The sequence below is a fragment of the Lutjanus erythropterus genome, chromosome 20 (assembly GCF_056507025.1).
Source record: "Lutjanus erythropterus isolate fLutEry1 chromosome 20, fLutEry1.hap2, whole genome shotgun sequence".
Lineage (NCBI taxonomy): Eukaryota > Metazoa > Chordata > Actinopteri > Lutjaniformes > Lutjanidae > Lutjanus > Lutjanus erythropterus.
Genome location: NC_139336.1, coordinates 14,591,433 through 14,619,043, shown reverse-complemented (window position 1 = coordinate 14,619,043; position 27,611 = coordinate 14,591,433). Strand labels below are relative to the sequence as shown.

Sequence of the window (27,611 nt, the reverse complement as noted above, 5' to 3'; positions counted from 1 at the left end):
TTTTCAACCTGCACATTTTGTACAACAAACAATCTCCTGGGCTGAAAAGTGAAGCCAACACGGAAGCACCAAAGACTACAGGTCCTTGAATGGCCACTTGAGGCTGGCTTCAACAAACAAGTCAGTGGTTTTGGCCTTTATAAACTATAGTAATTTCCCAGTTCATAACAGCTGTATGGGGGTGAATTTTTATGTAACTCATATATTTAAATTTCAATAAAGCTTAAAGTTATGCATAATTAAGGTTGCAGCTGCTGTGAGTTACAGGTGGGTACCTTCACAGATGGGTACCTGCTAGGTAGCCGCCTGATTCGATCACCTCAGCTACACTCGCACTCAGGTCTTCAGAAACCTGTGGATGATGTTACAGATGCCCCGTACACGATTTCTTATACAGTCTATGGTTTGCATACTGGAATTCATATTATTTGTGAATGGAATTATCTTTGGTATAATTTTTTCCAGTGGAGCTCAGTAACACAACAGCAGTTCTTAATGGTTCTCTCCTACAACTTGATGGAATATTGATGGATTGATTCAAACATTTTATTCAAGAAACTTTTTTAATAACATGCTGAGCCAAGTTCTGGTGAGATTGTTTAGAAAACGTTTTTTTTTTTTTTTTTTTTTTAATTTTTAAGCAAATATAGATGAGTTATTGTTAAAGAGCAGTGAAAATATTTGGCCATCCACAATTCCATGACAACTTGGAAAACTCGTGCTACGGTTTTGATCCGTCCTCCACACAACTACGTTGGTCCCACCAGCAGCATTTCAAAAGTGTTTCAGAAGCACAGCATTTTGTCCACCTCATCATGTTGACTTACTCAGATCCGGCCCTCTTTATTTACATTTTTTGCCTCTACCATGCATCAGTAGTGTTTTTATGATGCAAGTATGCACAGGGGCTTTTATTTTGAAAATTCACCCGATTCTCTATGCTGTCTCTGTGTCTGACTTTCTGTCTGCTCGATCTCCTCTGTACAGATTGACGAGGCATCTGTCAAAAATAGACCTGGTGCGTGTTTGAACCGGAGCATGTTGAATGGCAGCGATCAGCTCCAATGGACGTGGCACAGCTGTAACGTGACAGAGCCTCGCCTGGTGAGATCAAGCAGTAAGATTGTGTGATTCTATCAAAAGCTCCAGAACAGCAACTAAACTGACCTTGACCTAAACTATTTTTTCAGCTATTTTCAGTGTTTGTAACTATATGATAATCCTGTAGTTAAAATAAAACCATATGTTATTCATTTCATACCAAAGCTGAGCAGCGTCAGAGTAGAAGCCGTGTTATAGAGCCAGTTCTACTCTGGGTCACAGTGTGGGTCAGAAAGAGGAAAGAGAGTAATGAAAAATCTGACTTTTAGTGAACTGAATTTTCGAAAGGGCCGAGTCGGTCAACAGCTTTTTGTTTTCTGGGCCACATTTACATTTCAATAGGTTTGGCCGAGGTCCTAGTTTCAGAAAGGTGAGACAGTGTTCAGAGTCGATGAGCAGGAGGAACGCTGGAGATTTGCTTCTTCTGGTCTTTGCCCACATTTTATTGACAGCAAGCAAGAAACCAAGCGCGGGATTAATTTTGTTCACTCGGTGTTTGACCTTTTGCGGTTTAATTTAAGTCTGTGAAGAAGTATCCTTTTTAGACACACTCTCCTGGCTCAACATCCAGGCTGCCATACCGAATGTGAGACAATTAAAGATACAAGGCAGGCGATTTCTCTCTGCTGACCAACACTCAGTCCCCATCGGCTGCTGAAAGATTGAAACTTGTAGAGAGATATCAGTCCCATTCACTCCTGAGAGGTGCTGACACAGAAGTCAGAAGAAATACTAGTGTGTACCAGGGGGTGTTGATAATGATGCTTGTAGGGAGAAGATGAAGGGAATTCTAGTCTTTACTGCAGAGAGTTGTCAATGAATATATAGTAGCCCGCTATTTGGAAGCTTGGGATTGCACAATAAGTATGGAGCTTTGAGAATGACCGGTTTCTTATTTTCTTGCTGTGACTTACTGAAATTACAGTATGGATTTTGCTGTAAAATATCATCCATTTTTGCCAGTGCTTTCTTTGAATACCAGTGCTAGTCTTGACAATGAGACTGCCAAGCAATATACTGTCATTTTTACTGTCCTTTTTGGAGCTGTGCTCTGATTTGTGTCCACACTAACACATGGGTAGAGGTGGTATGAGTATGCACTTAAATCACTGATGCCAAAGGTTTTATAACCACACAAGCAATTTCAGATTGTTTTGTAAAAGTGCCCTGCTCACATTGAAACTCATCTAGGAGTAAAAATCAAAAAATGTTTGGGCAGGATCACTTCCTGGACTTAAAATGTTTGAGGTGCTCTTTAGGTAGGGCAGCATGTACACAAAAATAACACACACAAAGAAAAACTCCAAAGCATTTTAAACAATTAAATTGTCTTCATCATCACAGCATGGTCACAGCAGGTTTAACATGACCATGCTTTGGATTTTAAGATTTTCGTCTATCATCCGAGACCATCTGCTATGGTGTGAGACCTTTTGACAAACTCCTGATTACTGTATCTGCCGCGTATGATAACATTTTCAAAAAAGCCTCATGCATGCTGATGTGCACTTGAGGCTTTAGTCTCCAGTTTTTCATTACTGCATATATGTAACATGTATTCTAAATCTGAAGATTAAAGATTAAAGCTGTAAAGATACATTCATGCACTCTCTGTACAGTTTGTGTTTTGTCTTACTGAATGCTTTTATTATATGTCTGTTTATATTGTGTGTTAGCCAGGGTAGTGGATGATCCTTTACTTGAGTAAAAGTCATTACATCAGTCAACAACAACAACAACAGATTACAACAGAATACTCCATTACAAGTAATGTTCTGCATTCAAAACTCTTACTCAAAAGTATGTACCATTTCCACCTTAAAATGTATTAAAAAATGACTAGACCAACAATGTACAAACCCAGAGAAATCTGTAATTTTATTCAAGATAACGGTGCATTTCATTTGGTTGCTTGTCAATGGTGTCAATCCCTGTAGTCACCATAGCCTCCAGGGAGTCATGGCAAACGGATGATACATCAGAGAGTGAGGAAAAAAGTTGGCAAACAAGACTAAATCTGACCTGAATAAAACTTTAATACCTTACCTGATACTACCAGTGTCACATCATAGATTTTCACCTGCAGTTGTCTTACAATGAAGAGAACTCCCATGACCCTACATTACTTTACCAAGTCACCAAAGTCAGTCTTTTGTTCTGTAGAAGAAATTTCATGTTGTGCATACAAGTTAAACTACAAACACATTATAAGCAAAATGTAGTTAAAGTTTCAAAGTAAAAGTACTTGTTCTGTGGTAAAATGTCTTTTTTGACTGATATATAATTATTTATGACAAGTAGCATAAAATAAAAATAGAATTAAAATACAACAAAATTGTACTTAAGTGCAGCATTAGTTACTTACCACCACTGGTAATTGGCATTAATATTAGTACTGCATGTGGGGGTCATAAGAAACTACCATATAAAAATGTTTAATAAGGTTTGAAGTGATTATAAAAGTAACCACAATCATGTGTAGTAAAATAAACCTGCATCAGACATGTACAAATTGTACCTTTACCATTCATGTACTGATAGTTTTTTTATTTATTCAAATTTATTCACACTGATGGTCTGATTTTGTCACTATTTGAACAGACGTGGAGTCAGACAGACCACCGTCACTTACAATGATGCAGGCTTGTGTTTCTACAAAGAATCTCTCAGTATTCGAAGTCTCCACAGAAAACATTACTGCCATAGCTGGAATATCTGATAAACCATTATTCCAACTACATCAAAGCCACAACCCACTCATCATCACATCTTTCTTTCTCAATCTGTTATCCAGACACATGCACACATTCTTATGCATACTACAGATGCAGACAACAATCATTTTCAGCAGAACAAGCGAGTGGGCAAGCCGCATTCCTGTGCCAATTTTCGCCCTGATTTCAGAACGGACTGCTGATTGCAACGCAAAGTAGCTCCTAATTTCACCTGAGAATGTGTAGCATTGTAATTTTGCATTGATTTTCTTTTCTTAGTTACACGTAAAGACAGAGATTAAAAAAACAGAAAGAGAAGGAGAAAAAGGGAGAGAGTGAGTGGGAAGTAGTAGACATATTTTCCAGATATGGGAGAAAGACGGACATAAAGAAAATATACTCCTCATTAGAGTTACATTAGGCCTATACTGTTACTCATTAGTCAGAATCAGCTTAAAGTTCAGCAAATGTGCAGGAATTTGTCTTGATGTCAGTGCTGCAGTGGCACTGACCATGATGCCAGCATAGGGAGAAAGGAGCAGGGTTGTAAGAGGGATGACACAATAACAAGAACACTGTACACTATAATGCAATTCAGCAGAATAACAGAACAAATTAAACCCTCAAAAATCACCATCATAAACTCCTCTTTGACAAAAGTGTACAATGCAACCTTCAAAATGTAGTTTTTATTACACTGCTATTCAGAAAGATATATCTTACATACACAAATATTCAGTGTGTTTTTATTTTATTTTTTTAATTGAATTGTTTGAATCATAAGATGATGCATTGAAATCTGCAAAGAACATGTTTTAAAACTCTTGCAAGAGTGGTTTGACATTTCTGGGGACATTTTTCAACATCCTGGAATCTTGTCTTCCCTGTGACGTTGCCAGGCAACCAGCTCCAGAAAGTCCAGTCCTGCCTAATATCAAATACATTGATGTTTTTTAACCATGAAGGTGATCTTTTCCTATCCACACCCAGAAGTTTTATGTGCCTGAACTTTTAGTTGGAGTCATTTAGGTTATTTTAGCAGGTAAAAAACACCAACAAAACAGCACGTCCTCACTAGAAAAGCTGCTGTATAGGTTGTTTGTGCATGCAGACTGTTATAAGTTATATTTACGTTCATTGTTAAACTCTGACCTCTAGTGGCCATAGTAATTTTGACAGGAGCAGTATAGAGGGCAAGAAAGTTCATGTAGGTGGGTTGGATGGATGTGTCAGACAAACACAAGACTTCCATCAAGAAGACCCAGGTTTTGTTTCCCGTCTGAATCCAAAAGTCAGCTTTGTACGTAACCTACTGTATGTCACTTACATCATCTAACAGGTGATTAAGGCAAGGTAAATTAAGGTGAGGTAAGATAATGCAACCCAACATAATGTAACACAGCGTAACTTAATACATGTAATGTGACACACAATGTGGAATGTGACAAGCCACAACATGAAATAAACGTGAAATGGCAGAACATGACACAGTGTAACACGAAAAAATGTTATGTCACAAAATATAATGGGATACATCATAACATAATACCTTGTATTGTTGCACACTGTATCATGACACATCGTATCGTGACACATCATAATGTGACACAATGTAATGTGACACAACGTAACTTGACACAACGTAACATGACACAAGGCAAGGTGACAGAACATAATGTGACATACTTATTTTAACCCCGACCATGAACTTTCATCCAGGAGGCCCAGGCTTCTGTTCTGTGTGAATGAGGTCAAATCTAACTTATTTAAAGTTTTCAGTTGTATCATATCAATATCACACACATAGCCTATGTCACTTATGTCACATGATTAACATAAGGTAAAGTAAGGTAAGGTAAGCTAATGTAATGTAAGGTTATGTAATGTAATGCACTTATTTTAACCCAAACCATGGCCTCCAACTATTTTTTTTGCTTAACCCTTACCAAACTGTGACCATTTCAGATTAAACACATGTTCAACAACACGAGTAACAATAAGTAATGTTCTTCAGGTCCGGTATACCTGTCACTGGCACTCTTTACCAGTTGTATATGTATAAGTGTATAATTGTGTGGTATATGTGTGAGGAATTGTTGCATATATTCAGGTTTGTACTGTCTCTCCCGCAGGTATACAGTAAGAGGATGTGTAAGCTGCTAGGACATCTGCCTCACCTGCACTCCTCTTTCCTTACGCTCTTGCCAAGGCTTGGCATCTTAACCTGCCCTCCTCTGAAACACCTCAACTCTCTCTCCCTCTCCTCTATGCTTTGCCAAATTACTACTTAGAAATCCCAAATCCCAACATATTGACATTGAAACGTTGTTGACACAGGCACTTGCAGAAATACCAGAGTACTATATAAGTATACTTTAATGTTAAAATCTGATTTTATGTCGGTATGAAATGACTTATACATATTTTTTCTATATCTATATCTTTATATGATTTTTTTTTACATGTTTTGAATTGTTATTTTAGCTGAACTGCTGGACTTTTGACCTGTGCCTGGAGGCTAGTGTGCATCAAATCCTCAGGGGAAAAACATCACACTGAAAACATAAAATGTACTAAACATAGACACGTATACCCATTCTATACATGCACACCCTGATAAAATCATTTATGTAAGTATAGCTATGGACGGTGCTGAGGTTTACCTTCTTTTTTTTTCTCCTTTACCTTCTTTCTTTTCAGCATCTACTTTACAGGCAGCTGAAAATGTCTTGAGTGCCTTCAAGTGCATGCTTCAATTGTTTCACTCCTCTTAGTGGAGTAACACAGCAGGGAGATGTCTTCCCTGGTGCTTTCAAAACCACTTACCAACTTCAACACAGTCTTGTGTAGAACCTGGATAGCCATTAGTTTTATTTCTTCATATATGTTCTTTTAGCTCTCATTATGAATTAACTTTTGTCTGTTTTATCGTCTTCTGTACCTATACCCCCTTTTGTCTTTTTGACTGTTTGTCTCTATGTGGCACTTTGCCAATTGTTGTATTTCCCTGCTTTCTCTCATCACTCTCTCTGTTTGTCTCCTCCACTTCTTTGTATTCTAAAGGGAACTGCAGCCCAATCCATCTAAATGTGATTCTGGATAGCTGCGGTGTGTTTTTTAGCTGAGAGCATTTTTCTTACCGGTTTCAGCTAGATGTAATCTTGCTATGCATCCAATTTTGGGGGGAGCTTTTGTTGTCTTTCTCCATCCCCTCATTCCCTTCCCATACAGGGAGGACAATCGAACGGTGGGAGAACACGGGGGAAGCAACACTTGGGCTTTTGCCTGAGTGTGGGGACATCACCAGCGGCAGCAACAACAGTACTGTTCCTGTTTTTAGCCCAATTCTATCCTCTCTTGGTGTGTGTTGCAGTCTCTTGGCCTGGTCTCACAGACAAACAGCCCTGCATCTCTGGACCCCACTCAGTGTAGAGCAGCCATTGTTCCCCTAAAACATAAACTCCTTCATATCCATCCTCTCAGGCTCCAAACTCTGGAACATAGGCAGAGCTATCTAAACAATGGCCCCTGAATAAGCGTGACGCTGGATATGCAGACAGTTTCACTGTAATTGGAAAAGACCTATAATGAGCGGGGCTGAATGCCTGACCATGGGCGACCAAGCCTGAAGCCCGGGAGTTTGTATTGTCTTTCTCCTCCGAAGGCTTTGGATGGGACCATTTTGGCATTGTCTGTGCATGTCCGCTTGCATGTGAGGATTTGCTCACAGAATATTCATTTGGGAGAGCAGGTCATTCCCACAGTGCACATCCTATCCTTTGGTCTTGCCTGATTTGCATTCACTCTAAAGGCTATACTCCTATTCACTGATCGGCTCACTGGTCTCTCTGTGCATCCTAACTACCTTTCTTGGAATGCACATGCAAAGACTTTTTTTTTTTAGCGTTTTATCAAAGACTTTTTATATTCCTTTTCTATTTCTCTTCCCTCTCTGTGAATAGACGTGGTTAAGGACAGCTTGCTGAGGTAATGCAGTTTTTTTGATAATGAGCTTCCAGTCAGCGGAACAGCCCAGTCACATCTAATATCTCCTTATAAAAGGAGAGTGGTTGCTTCCCTCTGCAGGGAGTGCTATTCAGCCCAACCTTGTTGGAGCAGTGGGTGAGGAATGCCTCTTAATTAGGGGCATTAAAACTCTTCAGGGAACACTAAGGAGCCTAAGGGTGCCCTGCGTTCATGTCTCCTATTGACCTCCAACCCTAAATATTGTGTTATCCCATAGACTTTCCCTTTGGCTGTCAAATGATTAAAGCAAAACGTCAACCTTTTCTGTTCCTTGTAACAGAATTTCATCCTCTCCATGTCACGGCTTTTTCTTTCACAGTGGTCGCCTGCTCTCTCTGATATTACACGCCAGCCTCTCCACATTCAACAAAAGAGTGAGGTCGCAACCTGTCTGAGCTTCATTCTGACTGGCAGGCTTACTGGCCCTGCTGGGTTTCCTCTTAATAGCAGTAGCATGCATTTGATCTGGCTTTTGACCAACTATCCATGTGTGCGTCTACAACAGCATAACCTCCACCACCTACGTAGCAGCAAAGCAATAACAGAGCTGTGACACTCTGCCCCTCTGTGTTTTCTACAGGGAGTAAGATTTTTCTGTTTTTTCTTTTCAATCTGATGACAGCTGTATTGACCCGCTCCCCTGTCGCCCTCCTTTTATATTATTATTGTTTAAATACACCCTGTTGTCCGCTGCTAAAATATTATTGCTGTTGTAGCTTCTCTTGACAAATCCTCAGCACTGCAGTGTCACTGACTGAGTGAGGCGAACTTAAGCGTCCCTCAGCAAGACTTTGAGAGACCAGCTGTGGTCTCAGACAGACAGGACCACTGAGAGTTTAACAGCCGTGTCAGTGCTTAATTAGAGAGCCAGACCAAAGGAAACAGCTCATGTTCCTTGTTAAACATGCTGAAGGCCATAAGCTCACTGCGCAGACTGTCTGGGGGTCAGTAGGTCAGACTGGGATGATGAAGTTCCCGTGCGTATTTCCTGAGTTCGAATGAGGTAAGTGTCTATTAGTAGCATGTGTTATTATTCTCGGGCTGACATTGTGTATATGTGAATTGAGCCGGGAACCAAAAACGTTTCATGAGACAAATATCATCATGCCCACTTGAGAAACGTGTATATCCACTTAAAATTATCACATGTTTTGTTTTATTTGAAGGTATGTGCATGAGATTAATGTGAAAACTGTCATAACCTGCTAAATGACTATACTGTTAGCCACAGTGTTAGCTGTATGCCAAGCAGCAAAGAAGCCTTGTGCCTCAGTGCTAACAATATTTTGATGTTTATCTAGCTCCATTTACAGATTAAAAATGTAACATATTTGTTATAAATTTTACAGAGGATTATCTGAACTCAAGTGACTACTAACTGCATGAGAGCTGATAAAGCTCAGAGGTTATCTACTAATATAGTTGATATACAGATACAGGTACATGTGGTATATTTCAAGTATTCAAATGTTGATGTATTTGATTGCACGGGGTACAAAAGTATGCCAGTGGTTTCAGTTTAACATAGCATACCAAGGAACTCTGCTAAATGACCGTAGTGTTAGTTGTGTGTAAAGCAGCAATCAAGCACCATGGCTCAATGCTAACATTATTTGTATACTGATCTAGTTCAACATGCAGATTGAAAATGTAATATATATATTGATATATTGATATATTATTACAAGTTGATCAGAGGTGTGTGCCGCCACATCTAAACCCAATATCTGATAACTTGCTGCATGAGAGCTGATACAGCTCAGAGGTTAACAATTTAAGTTAATGCAAGCAAAGTGTTTTTGTTCGTGTATCAATATACTTGAGGCACGGGTACAGAAGTATACTCGTGCTTTCAGTTTGACATGACATATTCAACAGTACAATTTTCATTTTCAGTCAAATTGTTATGTCGAGTATATGAAAATGTTGCTGCCAAATTTGCCATATATTCCAACAATATCTGCATATAGAACTTAAATAGTATTGTTAAAGTTTGAGGTTTAGTTACCTATTTAAGACTATTGGATTAATTTTAGCAAAAGATTGTGGTCATACATTAATGGTCAACAAACTAACCCATGCCAACTCACAATGTTGGTAGTGCTTGTATTCAGTGTACCAACTTCCATGCACTCACTTCTCACACCACAGAGCAAGTACAAACCTCCCACAGTGTGTGTTAACAGTCCATGAAAAGGACATTTTAAGAATAAGTTTTATTTTAGTCTGTATTAAGTGGGAAGCACAGTTTAATTCAAGAGTACAGTTCATGGCGGGTTGGCAGTGACAAATGGTAAGAGGTTACTATCGTGCACATATTTTTGCTAAAGAGCAGCCATGCCACACACATTCGCACACATTTCACCTCTCTGATAGTACTCCTCCACTAGTAGCTCCACGGCCCACAAGACAATTGTTGTGTGTAATGACCCGCTGTCCTGTTACTCTTGGCTGATCCCTTTCTACCATCCCTGGGGTGTTTTATTTTGCCAGCCTGATCGAGCCTGTGCAGTCATTTGGATCCACCAGACAAACCCAGACAAAGAATCATAAAACTTTTATCTGGGATGAATTGTCATCTTGGTTCTTTTCCAAAAACCTTCCAAAAGTTTAAAAGTATGTGTTTCAGTTGGTATGGGTGTTAGTTAATAATAGTTAATTGCTAAATGAATAAAGGCATTAAAAATATGTCAGATCCTAAGTCTATCTATCTATCTATCTATCTATCTATCTATCTATCTATCTATCTATCTATCTATCTATCTATCTGATCTCTCTATCGCTATCTATCTACATTCTCTTTCAGGATAATTGATACCAGTGCTCTGGACATTTTGAACATTATTCCGCCCTCAAACCTGATGTTCCTAATTTGTGTGAGGCTCACAGGGGACATTTTGGTCTGCCAAAAACCCTCTTAATTATTTAATTCCTGGCTGACTAATGACTTGAATGACATTCCTCATAGGATTTAGCACATCCAAAGAGGTTTGATAGATTGCTCTTAGCTGTTTTAATCCATTTTGGATCCTTGACAGACAGGTGGGCATTTCAGAACATAATTGCTGTCCAGCTGTGCAGCAGGCTACACACTACAGATTCATAACCTATATACATTTTTATGTCTTTCTCTTTAGCATACAGATAATTCTCTTTGTTGATTTTAATGAGTGATGCAGTGGAATGAGTTTAAACTGATATTTACAGTAATTTTCTTGTGGGAGTTCAATGATCACAATCAATAAAAGATGTGATGTAAGACCTACAGTATGGGGTGAATTTAAATAAGCTACAGAGAGACGTAGAGGAGCTTTTTAGAGCAATTAGAAGTTGAAAAAGTTTGTCTGATTCAGTAGAAAAGAGGAATATTTGTAACTTGTGTTCAGCTTGCAGTGAAAGACGAGGAGTGACTGTGCTGCTGTGAATAAAGTGAAAAGGTCACTTCTCTATTTTGGAGACAGAAGGAAGAACCGCCAGGACCGACTAATCAATTCATCACAGAGACAAGAGAGACAAGTGGCTGATAGTAGCAGAATGCTGGTGTTTAAGACTGCACCATAGCCTGGAGGTTTGGGAATGCGTGCCAGCACCGGAGGTCTAAACTTGGCACAAGCAAAGAGTGGAGAGAGGATGTAGTAGTAACTTGTGAGGGTAAAAGAGGCTGACATGCTGCAGCGTTCTTGAGAAATGGAAGGGCCCAAATGGAGTTCAAGAAGTCAGCTTAGGAGGGACTTCCAGTAGGAATGGAAGATAACTGAAGAAAAAGAGCTGGGCAGTGTCCCTGGTGAGCAAGGATCGCATTTAATGTGTAGCACAGAGTGCAAACACACAACAAATTTGTATCTGAAATCAGGCGCTGAACCATCGTTCATATTATCATAACACAGATGTTACCATAAACATATAATACATAGATGCCACATTGACCTCTTAAGATCTTTTGTTCATCTCAGGTCATCTTGATCATTTCTTCATGCCTAAATGCACTGAGTTGCTGCCATGTGATTGGCCAGTTAGATATGTGGATTAACAAGCAGTTAAAGAAGGGGACCTAATAAAGTGGTTGGTGAGTGTATGTTTCAGGAATTCACGTCTTTGAAACTATATATTTGTGAGCATTTTAAAGAATCACACCTGTCGCCATCACTTGGCAACAACAACCTGTAACAGAGGACTTGTTTTTCTGGATAAAAAGCACTGTAATGTTTCATTTTCTAAATCAAATTGCAATGACTCATGTCAACATTGACATACAATCCAAAGGATAATTCAGTGTCTGCCTATTGGTGTAAATGATATTAATGATAAACTTTTATGTCTCGTTCTAGTGAGCTAGTATGGTAAAGTCACAAATATATAAATTCACTTTTAGAATATTATTTCCCAAAACCTATATACACTCACTTATTAATACACCTATTCAACTGCTCATTAATGCGAATATGTCATCTGCCAATCTCATAGGAGCCACTCAGTGCATTTAAACATATGGACAAGATGATTTGGTGAAGTTCAAATCTTAAAGAATAAGGTGTTGAAGCTATATATTATATTTTTGTGTTGCAATTTGTGGTGCTATTTATCATTTGAATCAAAAAATGAAATAATAGATACTGTAGAGTTAGTAATGAAAATAGATATGAGAAATGGTACATTAATGTGCACATGTGCATGCACAGATGTGCATACATGCACAAGCACATACTTAATGCCACCTCTGCATAAGTCAGCACCACACTTGGGCCACCATAGTAAAAAAAAAAAGCCTGGAAACACCCCTCCAAAAACTGCCATATATTCTTAATATTCTTTATTTGTTGTCTTTTTTGGTAGAAAGGAGTGTGCAGCATGCTGGATGTGTGTTGTAAGAATAATTATCCTCATGAAGTCAACTCAGGTCAATTGTCAGTATATTTTAGAGTACACCATCATTCACAGTACAATATAAGATGCCTGATTTAAAATGTTATTTCCATAAGAGTGCATTTGTGCTCACTATACCTAACAGAAAATGTGTGAAAAGGATAAAGGGAAGTATCCTTTATCATCTCTGAGCACCAGAGAGGATGAGCTGCCTCCGTAATATGGTGTGACTGTAACAGCAAGATTGGAAGGGAAGTTGATGTATTAGAAATGCAGAAATGAATACATTATACATCTAAGACACCTTATAAAGTCATTGGATTTTTGTTATGACAGGATGAAGACAATTATCATTTTTCAACTGGTTAAAACGTTGTCACATTTCTTGCAGTAAAATATATATATTATCCTTGTTTTGTAAATGATGTTTGCATTTTTTCTTTACATAATGGGCATCTTAATCTCTGATTTTCAAGGACTTATTATATCTTCTTCCTAAATTCTCTCTCCCACATACCCATTTTCTTTTCTTTTATTCTTGCTCCATCATTGCCTCTCCTGCTCTCCCTCTGTCTACAGGGACCTCAGGGAACCCAGATGGAGCCTTAACACTCAAAAGCTGGTGTCCCCCCTGGGCTCCCAGATCTGTTCAACCATTCCAGTCACTGACGTCCATACTCCACAGTCATCTCAGTAAATGATTCAGCATGTATTTCCTATCTGAAGAGTGGTCTTTGTTATCAAGACTAACAATGTTTTCAGACCTATTTGCCTTGTTCTGATTAACGAACTAATTTAATACAACTGTTGCATATACTTCAAAAGCAGTCCAAAAGTTTGCTTTAAAACACTTCCTCCTTTCTTTTCTTTTCCATTCTTCAGCATGTTGGTTATTGTTTTCATTGGATTTATGTGGTTATTATACCACTATTCATTAAATGAACAAAATATCCGATCTGATGCATCAGGCTAAATGTGCTATGTTCTATTCACATTTAGCTAAAGGTAAATGTGAATAGGAAAAAATTGATGCAGCACCAGCATATCCATACATCGCACTGGGATGTGCATATGTTTTTTTTCTTGGCATCGAGGAACTGCGCTGTAACTTTCCTCCATTTTCTTTCTCCTCCTCACTCTGCCTGCACCACTCTGTCTCTCCTCTTCATTTCGTCAAAACAGACTGTGAAAGAACTGGTGTTGCACTGCGTCACACCACCAAACTTTCATAATGTGGAAGATCATTTATGTAAAACATGTGGGACAGCTGAGCACAGAGCGACCCACAGAGACGTCATGTTACTCAGGTAACAGCGGGTAGCATCACTGTTCCTCCACACCCCACTTCCTCTACATGATCAAAATCAAAATGACAACACTCTTCATAAGAAACAGAGCAGAATATCATCTTACTGCAAAAACCACTGTAATGTCCTTCCTTCCTTCTTGCTACTAATAGTAACCTACAAATATAACATTAATAGAATCAAAATGTAAAGATTCACACATTGCATCATATCTTACTGCATCATATCGTATTTCATCGTAACAGGGCTGAATCATATCATACTGAAATGTTGGCTATTTAAACATTTCTAAGCTGTATCACTGAACATCTATCAAGATGTGTATCGAATTAGTCTCAGTCTGTGAAATGCTAACATTTGCTATTTATGGACCAAAATATTGACAATATAACAAAATTCAATATTAACAGATACATTTTTCAGAGCTAAAAAACAGAAGACAACGAGCCATGAATTGACTTGTAGTGCCTCTTCACATTGTATTCTTTCATCACAGTGTACCACATAAATTGCACAATAAATATACCAGTGTATTTCTTGTTTCAGCCGACAAATAAATAAATCCTTGTCGGTCCATTTACTCTTCAACAATTTCACATTTCTTAAGCTTGTAGAAAGACATTTTGAAAGTTGTTAGCCTATATACAATATTGGTTCAGATCAGACAGATATGGTTTATGGTTCAGATGTCTCAAAGTAGGTCACAGTTATGTACCCTAGTGTTTTTTGTCATAACACAAACATGCCAGCCTGATTTTCAGCCTCTCGTGGGCCATAGAAAGGTTCATGCAGCCCCTGGCTATTAGGAAATCTCTGTACAACATTTTGTGGCACTCCGTCCAATAACTGATTATAAATTTTCGTCTGGACCAAAGTGGCTGGCTATGAAATTGTAATTAAACACGTATTGCATATCTCCCTTGATATCCCCATCACAGGACAAAACAAAATGTTTAATACGAAAAACAAAAGCGCCTGTTTTTACCAGAGATCAGTATCCACGGAACAGCCTGCATTATGTTGTCTGGAACTACCCCAGATATGTTGTGGTTGCTGGCAGGCAAGAGGGTATAATCATTTCCAATTCTAAATGGAAATGTAATCAAAAGATAATGAAAGTATCACAAGTCTCTGTATGAATCAATCTGCATTTCAATTCTGGGTTCATCGTGTATTGGTGTAACAGTGCGCTGAGAATGAAAATGGTGTTATTTTCGTAATTCAACTTGACTTATAAGCGGGTTTTATGGGAACAGGAAACGGTTTACTCTAATAAACCTGCATTAATTAAAGCATTCAGTGTCTCTTAAGTAATTGTTTCAGAATGTTAAGTGCAAAGCCTGGGGCAGAGATGAATACCTTGGTTTTAATGCGGACAGATAAGTGCATCTTTACACGGATAGCCCTTGGAGTGTCCTTGCAGATGCGCAAGACCAATGAATAGCCTTTACTACAATAGCTCTTATCTGCCATGTGAAACAGGGCTGCATGCAGAAGTTGGCTGCCACAAGACCATCCCACACGAACAGAAGGAAAGGAGAAGAGCAGTCAAATCCTTTCTTCTGATCCCATTGATGTTTAAGCTTAACTCTAATTGAGGAGGTGCTCACTTGACAGAGTCCCTCCCATATTACTCACTTAAGCAGCTCTCCTTGAGCTGGAAAAGATGTCCTTTTACTCCCTGGTGTGCTGCAGTCAACTTTTAAAAGATCAATTGTAATTTGGGCTGGATAACCTCAACGACTTCTGATGGATTGCTCACGTGAGCTCGTGGGGATCAAGGGATCAATACATTTTAGAAAATGAAATAGGCGAATGAGTGTTCTATGTTTACTGCTATTGAACTGATACACATACTCTGTTTAGCTGGATCCCTACTGAGGCTGGCATTGAGTTACAGATGAATGAGTTCACTAATAACACGGTGGTGCAAAGGCATGGCTGTTTCGTGCAGGGCTGTGGGAGTTGTGCAATTTGTTGATTTCTGACATTCATGGTGATTTGGTTTTGTTGCTGTTTGGGGTCTACTGGTGCTTGTGGGTTTAGAATCATGATGATTGATGCCCAGCTGAGACTGAGTGCTCCTTTTACATGTTAATGGCCTGTGATAGATGACAATATGACTAAAGCTTCCAGTGAACAGATGGACTGGCTCTAGAATAAGATTATCGACCATGTATGTAAACAGTGTATTTCTACTGATTATTATAAATGCATATCAAATAATCTATCATGGTATCAATCAAGGTCACTTATTAACATTTTACAACACAAGGTTGCACAAGTGGGCTAGGAACAAGATAATATGAAGACTTCTAATTCTGTCAGTGAACAAGGAAACCTAAATCAGGAGTGCTTCTCTTTAAGCCCAGTCCTGTTTCTAGAAATTATGTTTATACAGCTATTTTGCAACAGCACATGTTTTTTGTTCATTAATGTACCTGGCAAGTCAGAAAAATGAACTGAACTTGTCAGTAAAATGTTCGTTGACATGCTTCATTTGTTTTCTGCCAAAACAGGTAACTTGCAATACACTTTTTAGTTCTAGTGACTACATTATTCAAAAGTCAACAGTGACTTGAAACATGAGATTTATTTTTTAGTATTTAGCATGATTTTTTTTTTTTTGCCTAAATCTACCCAATGTCACAATATTTTCTTATCTTAATCACAGCACTTTTGTTGCAGGAGTCTGAACATGAACCCAGACTGTGCTGTTAAAGTCCTGCACTTTGTACGCCTGCCATCTACCCAAACCACCTCCTTGTAAATCCAGCACATTATATGAATGTATTTTTAAAGAAACATTGTCTGTGAACATAATCCTGGCAGGAATTACATTGTCACTACAACGTAATTATGAAAACAGTTGGATGTGTCCATCATTTGAAGCTGTCCTTACTAGAGAATTACAGTATCTGCTCCTTGTACAAATGTTGTATGAGCAGCCACTTGCTGTCCTCTTTCAGAAACAAGGTCAGAAGAAGCAGGACATTATAATCGCTGTTCTGCATGTTGTTTAAACCAGTTAGCATTGCTTTTTTTTAGCAACACTTTGCATTGTTCCTCCTGAATCTAGGGTTCGAGAATCGGTCAGAGCCTCCTTTCCAACAGTCTGGAGAAAACTTTCTTAGGCACCACCAAAATTGAGGCCATGGTTCTCTGCCAGAAAATTGTGGGTGTCTCCCTGCGGGTGGGGAGTGACTTGTTGCCCCAAGCAAAGGAGTTCAGTTATCTCAGGGTCTTGTTCATGAGTGACAGTACAGTAGTGCATGAGATCGACAGGTAGATTGGTGCAGCACCAGCAGTAATGTGAGTGTTGTACTGGACCGTCGTGACAAAGAGCTGAGCTGAGTCACAAGGCAAAGCTTTCAATTCACCACTGGATCTACATTCTGACCCTCACCTATTGTCATGAGCTTGGTGGTGACCAAACGCATGAGACTGCAGATACAAGCGGCTGAAATGAGTTTCTTTCGTAGGATGTCTGGGCTCAGCCTTAAAGATAGAGTAAGGAGCTCGGACATCCAGGTGGAGCTTGCAGTAGAACCGCAGCTCCTACGGGTCAAAAGGGGCCAGCTGAAGTGGTTTCAGCATCTGATTAGAAGCCACCTGGATGCCTCTCTGGCGATTTTCCAGGCATGTCCTACAGGGAGGGGACCCCAGGGTAGACCCCGAACCCACTGGAGGGATTACATATCTCATCTAGCCTGGGCACATTTCGGGATCCCCCAGGCAGAACTGGAAAATGTTGCTGGGGAGGGGGATGTCTGGAATACCCTGCTTAGCTGCAAAAAGACCCAGGATAAAATGTATGGATGGACAATCTTTGCCTTACTTTAAATCTGCAATATTTTTTGTGGACACTTGTGGGCAATACAACTATAAAAACATCTTTTTGATATTGTTCCCTTGTAGACTTGATATGGCAGCAAATATCCAGTAGATACAGAGCACCATTAGCATTAATCTGGAGTCGTGTTTTGGCTTTCTGTGAATATAAGTCCTATAATCGCACAACAACTTCTGAGGAAAATATCTGGCTCCTTAACCCCAAGGTGCTCCCCTTTCTTCCACCATTAATTGCTAACTTTGTATGGTAGGTAAGTAGCAAACAGGGGCTGTCAGAACTTTTTGCTGAAAACACACAGTGAGAGTGGTGAAACAAACAGTACCCCTGCACTAACCAAAAAGTTCAGAAACAGTTGAAAGATGCAATGAAGTGTGAAGAGAACTGCAAAGTCGGGTGATAAAAGACCTTCACAGCACCCGTTTTGATATGAAATTGTGGCTTAAACAGAGGTGTTGCTGATGATCCTATTTAAGGTCCTGTTATATTTAGTGTCACAGTCTTTCCAGTGAGACAACATGCACAGCTACACTCTGACTGCTTGAGCTGTATGGAACAGAGCTTAATTAGTATCATTGGTAAGACCTGTGTTTACCAAAGTGCTGTGAAATCAGTCTATTATCTTTAGGTTTGTCACTAGCAGTAGCACTTCACATACACATAATCATTTCATCCATGGTTATTATAAACTATCCATCATAGCAGCTTTTGTCAAGTTGTTTTTGTTGCCTTACGCTAACCAGAAAACAGTTTGTCATGGCTTTATTTTTGTACCCCACAACTTAGCGCTGTCTATTTTCAAAACATTGTACTGAGCAAAGTAATTACTGAGATCTGGGAACATGGCCTCACTGCTAAAAAAAAAAAAAAAAAAAGGTACAATGGGGTAACAAGCACAAGCTGTCAGATGATCAGAGAGAGATTATAAATAAAAACCCAGGTTAGTCCAAATTATGTGGAAGAGAAAATGAAGGTGAACTGCAAAATTATTAGTCAAACTGTCTGGTGTAAACATTAGTCGCAGTTTACAGACCAACTTTTCGGTTTGACTTTAACCTACCTTACTTACCATAATTGTGCACACTTTTGTGTGATGATGGATTATTACCAAAATTACAGGTGCACTCACCTTCAACGTTACATCCAAATAAAGTGGTTAAGATAAGCCTGCTGAATTTTTTATTTGTTTTCAACCTGTTTTACTATGTTGTTTTTTTGTTGTTTGTTGCCCTGCTGGAACAATTTTTATTGATGCCATGGGATCTTTACATATTGTGTGATGTTCATTCTCACACATGTATTATTTTACTGAACCTTCCTGCCAAATGAATGTTATGAAGTCATAAATCATGAGTCTCTGTAATTAAATTATTTACTGTGATTTTAGTGACCATAGTGCTCACTATAAGACCAAATGAGTCCCACCCCTTTTCACTCTGTGCTCCAATGACAGTTGAGCAAGCTTGGTGCCTCAGTCAACTTTTTACTTTCCTGTTTCCTGTATTTAGATATGTTATGTGCTAGACTATGCTATGTTGAAAATAAAACCACATTTTGGAGATGGTTTAAAAACATTGCAGAGACTTAAAGCAACATATATTCACATCCTAATTTTGGCAAAACACTAGCTAACTTGGTAGCTAATCTACATCAATCATTAGCTAGATAGTTACTCAGTGTTTTTCTTAAATTAGATAGCTAGTTAGCTAGCATTTTGCTAATGTAAGCTAACTTAAGACCCTATATGTTTCAAAAGGTGATAGGACATTGAAAGGGTCAGTTGCCTGGCATTACTATGGATTTTAGGGTATCTTGACTTTAATGAGTATTCATTTTATTGACAACTTTTTGCTTCCTGCATTTTAACACAAATTTCTGTCCTTTTTGCTCTCTTTTCACTCTCTTTCTAGTCACATTTTCAAAACAGACTCATTACTTTAGGGCATTTAAGGGTAATTAGCGATCTTTATTTTGCTTTATTGCGTGTTGCATTCCCAACATCAAGACCGATTTCATGGATGGAACAACAAGACATACAAAAGGTGATTCCTTGGCATATCTAGTAGTATATATCACATAATGCTGATGTGATGATATTAAAGTGATGTTTAAAACATAACAAGAAGAAACAAAAGAAGAAGAGTTGACAACTGGGAAAAGTTAAGGTTTAGTTAATTTTGCACAGCAGCTGGTAGAAATGTCTTTCAGAGGGCTACTTTTTACTTTTTCATTCTTATTTGGGTAAAGAAGTTGAAGCTGTTTCACTTTTACCATTTTTTTACACAAGTATCTGTACTTCTACTTTTGGTACCTCTGGTGCCTGGAAAAAAAAACAACAAATAAACAAAATGACATTTTCAAAAAGCCAAATCAGTGAAAAAAAATGTTAATCAGGAGAACATTCTGACAACTTGCTTTCACACATGCTTTCAATAATGACACATTTACGCAACAACCAGCCATTTGAATGTTCAGCTGAATGATATTTGCAGTACAGGAACACTAAACTCCCCCTCACACGAGTCGGTTATTACAAAGACACATCTTTTGTTCCGCAGGTAAAATAATTGACATAGCTGCTGCATCTAACAACTTCTCGCCAGAAAAGGGATTTTCACTGTGGCCCTCAACTGGAAAAAGAACGTCTGTACACAGCGTACAAAAAGACACTTAATCACAAGGACCAGATCAGTGGAATATGGAGAGAGTGTGCAATCTGCGAGCAGAGCCAGTACCAGGGACTGGGATAAAGTATGATGTATTCCTCTTAGAGCTTGTGGGCAACTGATCCTTCAAAGAGGAAAGCACAGATGCAATCATGAGCTTGCTTATTTTCAGATAAAGTCACAGTAATAGGGTACGTGCACTCGAACACAGAATGACATATGCGACAAATCGAGGCGCTTGTCCAGTGAACCAAACTACAGCTCATCTCAGGATTAAAGGCTTAAGGGATCAAAGGTTGTGAGTGTGTAAATGCAATACAGCCTGTCCTCTATATGTGTCTTTATGGTATGCGCAACCCTCCTCGGGCACATCACCTTAATATCTTATGACCACCGAATGGATGAATTATTTGAGAATCTGTGGAACAACGATGGCTCTTCTTCTCTGCTTTAGTGCTCAGAAGATGTATCATATAGTTGTTATTGTATCTGAGATCCATTCCACTCATGGCTAGTGATGCTCGACTAGTGATGGAGCCATCGGCCCATCGCATCTATTATTCAAAAAACCATGTGTTGGCAGCTGTTTCCAGGCTCATTAGACTGAGATCACACAAAGAGTGAGGATACAATTTTTAGTCGTGATCTGACTTGTGCTTTCAGATGGAGGTTTGGAACTCATCAACACCACCATATAATACAGACTGAGACGGAAGGATAGGAACAGATGTAACCGTTTGGAGAGACACTGTCTTGTTTTGTCGCATGCCAGAATAATCTTCTCGCATGCACTGTTTCTCCATATCTGAGAGGGTTTGTCTGTAAAACTCCTTTGTTGTTTTTTTCCCGCAGAGACATTTTAATTTCAAGACATCTTACGAATGACGAATGATCAATGTGTACCATTTGTAAATCGTAAATTTAATTTGTCACATCGTGACAGAGTGTGTTAACACAGAAAATTCAATTTGGAGGTGAGCAGATGTTAGAGGAACATAACTCTTTTTTTGTAAGCCATTTTACAAATTTGGAAGAAAATCCTTTTGTCAGATTTTTTTGTTATGTTAAAAACAAACCAAGGTAGTCATACAAATGTGCATCCAGGATACTACAGGAAAAAATCAGCCAAAGAAAATTAAATAATACCATGTAAACATATAGTACATGTATGTAACCTCTGCTGGCTAGATTACACTCTGCAAAATAAACAGGACTAATTATTTCTGTCAGGCATAAGGCCCCCAACAGGTTTTGAGCTTGTCCGCAGCAGCCTAAACTTTTTTCACAAGGGCCTTTCATGGTAGCAGTGCTTTACAGTGTTTGAAAAAAACTGAAAAACTTGTATAAATCCAAGATATAGCCTAGACTGTAAAACCAAATGCTCACATTAATTAATACATAGTGAAAACATAAAACTTAAACATTTAAGCTGAAGCTGTACTGAACAAGACAATTGTTTATTATAGTTTAATAATTGTTTATTCTTAAAATAAATCAGCACTGTTGTGTAAAAGAAAAGCTGAGAAAGCTAATCATTTCAATGCAGTTTCCTTCAATAGATTTTTGAGTTTTGAAACTTTGAAAGAATTGAAATGAACTAAACAAAGTTTTGCCAACCTATAACCATAATTTACCTTTCTTCTTTAAATGAAATTGAACTTTATGAGTTCTAGAAATTACCCAAACAAAACACAGAACATCATTAGGTGGTCAGCTTTTAAAAAACTTCACTCAAATCTACTGAATTAAGTTGTCCTGAAACTGTAAATTTTCTCAACTTTTTCGTTTTTACAGTGTGTTAATTTGTTACAAATATTTTAATTGAACTGCAATCAAAGAGTACATGTAAAACCAACTATATTCAAGCTCTGATAACCTCAAACTTTTTAGTTTTTAACTAAAAAACATTGTGGCAACCATTTGCCTCAATTTTTTAAAGTATTGCTAACTTTTGGGTTTACAGCTCCGACTCCTCACTACTCTTAACTAGCTGGTTGGGGCCACAAGTCACTGACAACTGCTAGGCTAAAAACAAAGCTTACTTACTAGCAGTGCTGAGGAGTAACTATTGACATGTGATTAAATTACAAACTAAATATGACTGCAGTCTGTTAATAATATCCGTCAATGTCAACATCCTTACAAAACTGTTTCCCCTGCATCTTTTGTTGAGACCGACAAAAGTTATAAACCACTAAAGGATATTAGCTGTAGTAAGATAAATAACATAAATAAAAGAACTAAGCAGTCTATAATATTTACATGAAACAAAAAGTGAATGCTGCAACCATGCTTCACAATATTCTCTTGTGAAAGCAAACGAAGGTCTTCCAGAGTGGAAATAATCAATTTCTTAGTCTAGTCTGCTCATTATGGATATCACTACAACTACTCTTCATTTTTCAGGCAGATAAAGGAGAAAAAAAGGCTTTTATTACCAGTGGGGATATGCATCTACTACATGATGTATTGTGTGCCACAAATTGTTTCAGTTATCACAAAATAATAGTAAATGTAATTATCTGCTATTTAAAGGTTTAAAGATGAGTGCAACCACTGGAATAAACCTTCCGCATATGAGCAATGTCTCGATCACATTCTACTTATCTTATTTCCGTCTTACCAAACAGTGGAATTTGATCGCATTACATCAATCATAATTTCTCTTCATAGGCTCGCTATTCAATTCAGATTACACTTTAAGGTGCTTCTGATGACTTGTAACGGTAAATGAACTCGCCCCATCCTACCTCTTTGATCTCATTAAACCTTATGTCTCATCCTGTACTCTTCACTCGCAGAATACCGGGCTCCTCTGTGTCCCCAGAGTTAAAAATAAGTCAGCTGGCTGCAGGGGCTTTTCCTAACGTGGCCCCTTCTTCTGAAATAACCTCCCGCTCGACATCAGACAGTCTCTGACTCTGTTGAGGCTTTTAATCCAAACTTTAAAGTCATTTGTTCACCTCAGCCTTGAGCTAGAGCTTATTCTTCTTTTCGCCCAGGCCTCTCACCTGTTAACATTATGCTTTTGGTGGGTCAGTCTCTATGAATATTTCAACCCCAGTCAATATTTGTCCTGCAAGTGAGAATAAAACTGGTACTTTCTAACAACTGCTGTATTTCTCCGTCTGTCTGTTTTTGTTTCTGTTCCCATATGCCTCCAAGCCCTCGCAGTCTTTCTCTTTCTTTTTTTGCGTGGCCTGTCATCCTCCAGGTCTCCCTGCATGGTGAAGAGGAGGCCATATGGCTCTGGCCCCACTGGTGTCATTTGAAGTGTTTCAGTATAGTCCTCCTAGATCCACATTTGTCACATACATATATACTTTATAATTCACTGTAACAGAAATTTTGTCATCAAATTCTGTATTTATGGTGGTTTTGTTGTTCTGTTCTCCCAGGAGGGGGGTTCCTCCTCTGTTTGTCCGCTTCTCTCTTAGGTTTCTTGCTTTTTTGGGGATATTGCACACTACAGGCTGTAAAGCCCCCTGAGGCAAATTGTGATTTGTGATACTGGGTTATTTAATTATAAAGGGGCAGTCCACCCAAAAATGAAAATTCAGTCATTATCTACTCATCCTAATGCCGATTGAGGGGGTTTATTTTGTTAGTCCGCAGATCACTGCTGGAGTTTCACAGTTTTTCTGAGTTTTCTGAGCATCTCTCAGACGAAGGAAGTGGATGGTGACCAGTTTTCAAATGGAAAAAAAAAAGGAACAAAAAGCATTAAATGCTTCCATACTGCTTGTCTGGTGTAATCCAAGTCTCCTAAAGTCCCAACATGTCATTTGCACTCTTTATATATATATATTTGAAAACTGGTCACCATTCATTTCCATTGTTTGGGAGAGTCTGCAGTACTTTCAGAACCAGGGATATGCATTTTAATTGGCTGAGGTCTTGGGTGATAGTAGGGGCATCCAGCATACAAAATACATGTTTATTAAGTTACAGTTAACACAGAGGACCCCTTGAAAACCTCCACATCAAATTTGTGTCACTATGAGAATATGCAGTACCATTCAAACGTCGCCCACCACTAAAGCTTGATTTGGTACAGTCAGATGCCTGAGAGGACTACTCTATATTTTTGAATGGTCTTTTCATGCATTTAGGTTGTAGAAAGCCTTCTTTACAAATAGATGTTATTTTGGATGAAGGGTTTGCAGAAAAACAGTCATGTTTGAACATGGAAAACAAAAGGCTGTACAATGTTTTTCCAGACTGACAACTGAAAGGCAGAAAGAGACAAAGACACCTCTGAGCAACAATTAAATTATAATTTATAAGCTCACAAGTCATTGGTAAAAGAAATTGGAAGTCTAACATCAAAATCTAAACAGGATTAGGTTCTTGTTTCAGTGTCAGGTACACAATAATACCTATAACAAGCTTGAAAAAACAGGCATGTCGCTTTAGGAAAACTATTCTTAAAACTTCAGAATAGAAACAAAAGGTTGGCACCACTGGAACTGGATCACAGAATATCAGCCGAACACCCTGGACTGACAAATCACAGTTTAAACCTATTCAGTCTAACCACTGAATATACAGAAGGCCTACAGAAAAATGGGTTCCCAAAATATTTAGAGCCTGACTGCAAGAACTGCTGTGGTTCAATATTGATCCTGGGTCATTAATTCTTTTCGGAACTGGAAAACAAATTCAAAATCAACGAGTATTTGAGGGGTAAAAATGTTTTGAAATAATTATCTCGTCATGCAACAGTGGGGACATCAACTAAATGGAAGTTTTAATCATTTAATTATTCTTCTTTTGGGGACAAAACTATTTCAAACGTCTGCTGTTTGCCTATATTAAACAGCCATTTAGAAGAAGAGAACATCCAACAGGTAATTCCAAACTTTTCAACCGTAAAAGAGACATCTGGATGACCTTACCTACCCAGCTGCCACCAAGGTAGCTGCAGATAATGGAAGGATGAATGAGAAGTCTCTCCCTGACCTTTTTATCTTATCCAGTCAAGCTCTGAGCAGCTCTTTAGAGGTTTGTTTTTTACCTCAATTACCTCAAAATATCTACTGTGTGGGGTAAGTGCATTGCAAGTATTTAGTGATTCATGGAAATTCAAAACAAGAAAAAGAGGGGGAATTATTCAAAAAGGTTCAAGCACATAACAAAAGCACTGATCCTCTGTTACGAGACTAGAAATAATTTACTATAATTTTCCCCTTTGATGATTTGTCTAACGAGTTCTAGGCTGCACATGCAGACTGAGTTATGGTGGAGAGATACAGTGGCTGCAGAAAAGATACAAATGATGGAGAAGTTCTCAGCTTGATTTGTGTTGGTTATGGATTATGTTTCACATGCTCTTTGATGCCCCTCCTGTCTCATCAGACACAGGAGTTAGTGTGGTAATTAAGGAAAAAGCCCCAACCCCCTACTAGTCCTTTCTGCTATGCTCCGCCCTTCCATTTACTTGTATCCAGCTGGTAATTAATGAAGTACCATGAAAGGGTTACCCAATCACGTCACTGGACACATAAATCAAAGGCACTCTCTTTTCCGTATGGCATGTTGGAAGTTCAGTCTGAGAAATAAAGGTTCTTCCTGAAGGGCTAAGATTCTACACAGGACCATTTGGTTGTGACAAGCCCCTTCTTGAAAGCTGGGTTTATCAAAGGTTCTTTGTAAGACTAGACTCTTTTGAAAGAAAGAGTTCTTAAGGGATTGTTGAAATCCTTGAAGAACTCTTTCATCAAGGCTATTTGTACGATAATATAAATGGGTTCTCTGCAAAACTCCCCTGAGGATTCTAGATAAAATCCCTGAAATAGTAGGGTTCTTAGTAGAGCCCATTGGGTTGGTTCTAGATTTAACCATTTGAATACGAAAAGGTTCTTGGTGGATTGCCCTATGAAGTCATGGTTACTGTTAGCACCCTTAGAGAGTGGACATTTTCTGGACAGAACCTCAGTAAAGGTTCTGAGTGGAACATGGAACCAGCCCCGTTCCAGCTCAATTACCCAATTTTGAACTGTTCTGAGACTTTCAACCAAAAAGAAACTAGTTTGGAACCTGAAAAGGTGATTCCCAGCTGTAAATAAAATATAGCAGGTTCACTGGGAACTAAAGTGGATGTGTCATATTCCACAAGTTGTTGTGCATTTTGCAGCGCCCTCTGTTGACGACAACCTTCATTTAAAATGGTTCCACTCCTAGCTCCAAGGATTTTGAATGGAACCAGCTCAAGATCAAGAGCTCATTTGGTGGAAAAGGGCCCTGAAGGGTTCAGGGTTAAACCTTCCACCAATAGTTCTACATAACACCCTTTATGTTGGACATTAATAAAAGGTTCAACCACAAATCAAAAAGGGTTCCCCTATGAGGACAAGCCAGAGAACCCTTTAACTCCTCTGTTTCTAAGACCGCATCAACAGAGCAACTGTTAAGCAAAAAGATAGCTAAACTTGAATGCATGCTCTTGGCTATCGACAGGTGTTTGAATGTTCCTGGGAGTGTGCTTGAGAACAGGAATGTTTCTATCTGCAAAGCTGCTCACGGTGTGCATACATGATTGCATACATTAGTGCACAAGGTACATATTTGTGAATGTTTTTGTTTGCAGGTCGGTACATATGCATATTAGTGGCACTCGCTCTGGTCGGTTGCACAGCGGCTGGGCCCATTAACCAGATTCATTTGCGAGATTGGATGAACGTGGAAGGACGGATGAAGGGACAAGGGACAGAAACCATGACAGCGAAGAGGGAGAGGGAGGATGAGGCGGGTGAGGAGAATGACAGACAGCTGCGTGGGACAGTAAAGAGACCCGAGAGGAAGACAGAAACAGAGAAAGAGAAAAATAAAGAGAGATGAAGAGAAATAGCAAGAGGGGAAAGACAAGCTCATGGGAGAAAGAGACAGAAAGAGGAGAGTGAAAACAGGTAGGCGGCAGAGGAAGATTAAAAAGTGAGACAGAACCAAGGGGATATGGACATGAGATCTTCTTGTGGAGGATAATGGGTCCCCTCTCCTCTCTCCTCTATTGCTCACTGAAGGGCACGTAAGTGTCTGTGGGCAAATATGTATCAGAGTCTGGGCAGCTTAGGCAATTTCATGG

General features: G+C 38.8%; 1 pseudogene; it reads left to right on the top strand.

The window, feature by feature from the left end:
- The first annotated feature begins 1,038 nt into the window (after positions 1-1,038).
- Positions 1,039-27,367, top strand: LOC146308250 (uncharacterized; annotated as a pseudogene).
- The last annotated feature ends 244 nt before the right edge of the window (positions 27,368-27,611 follow it).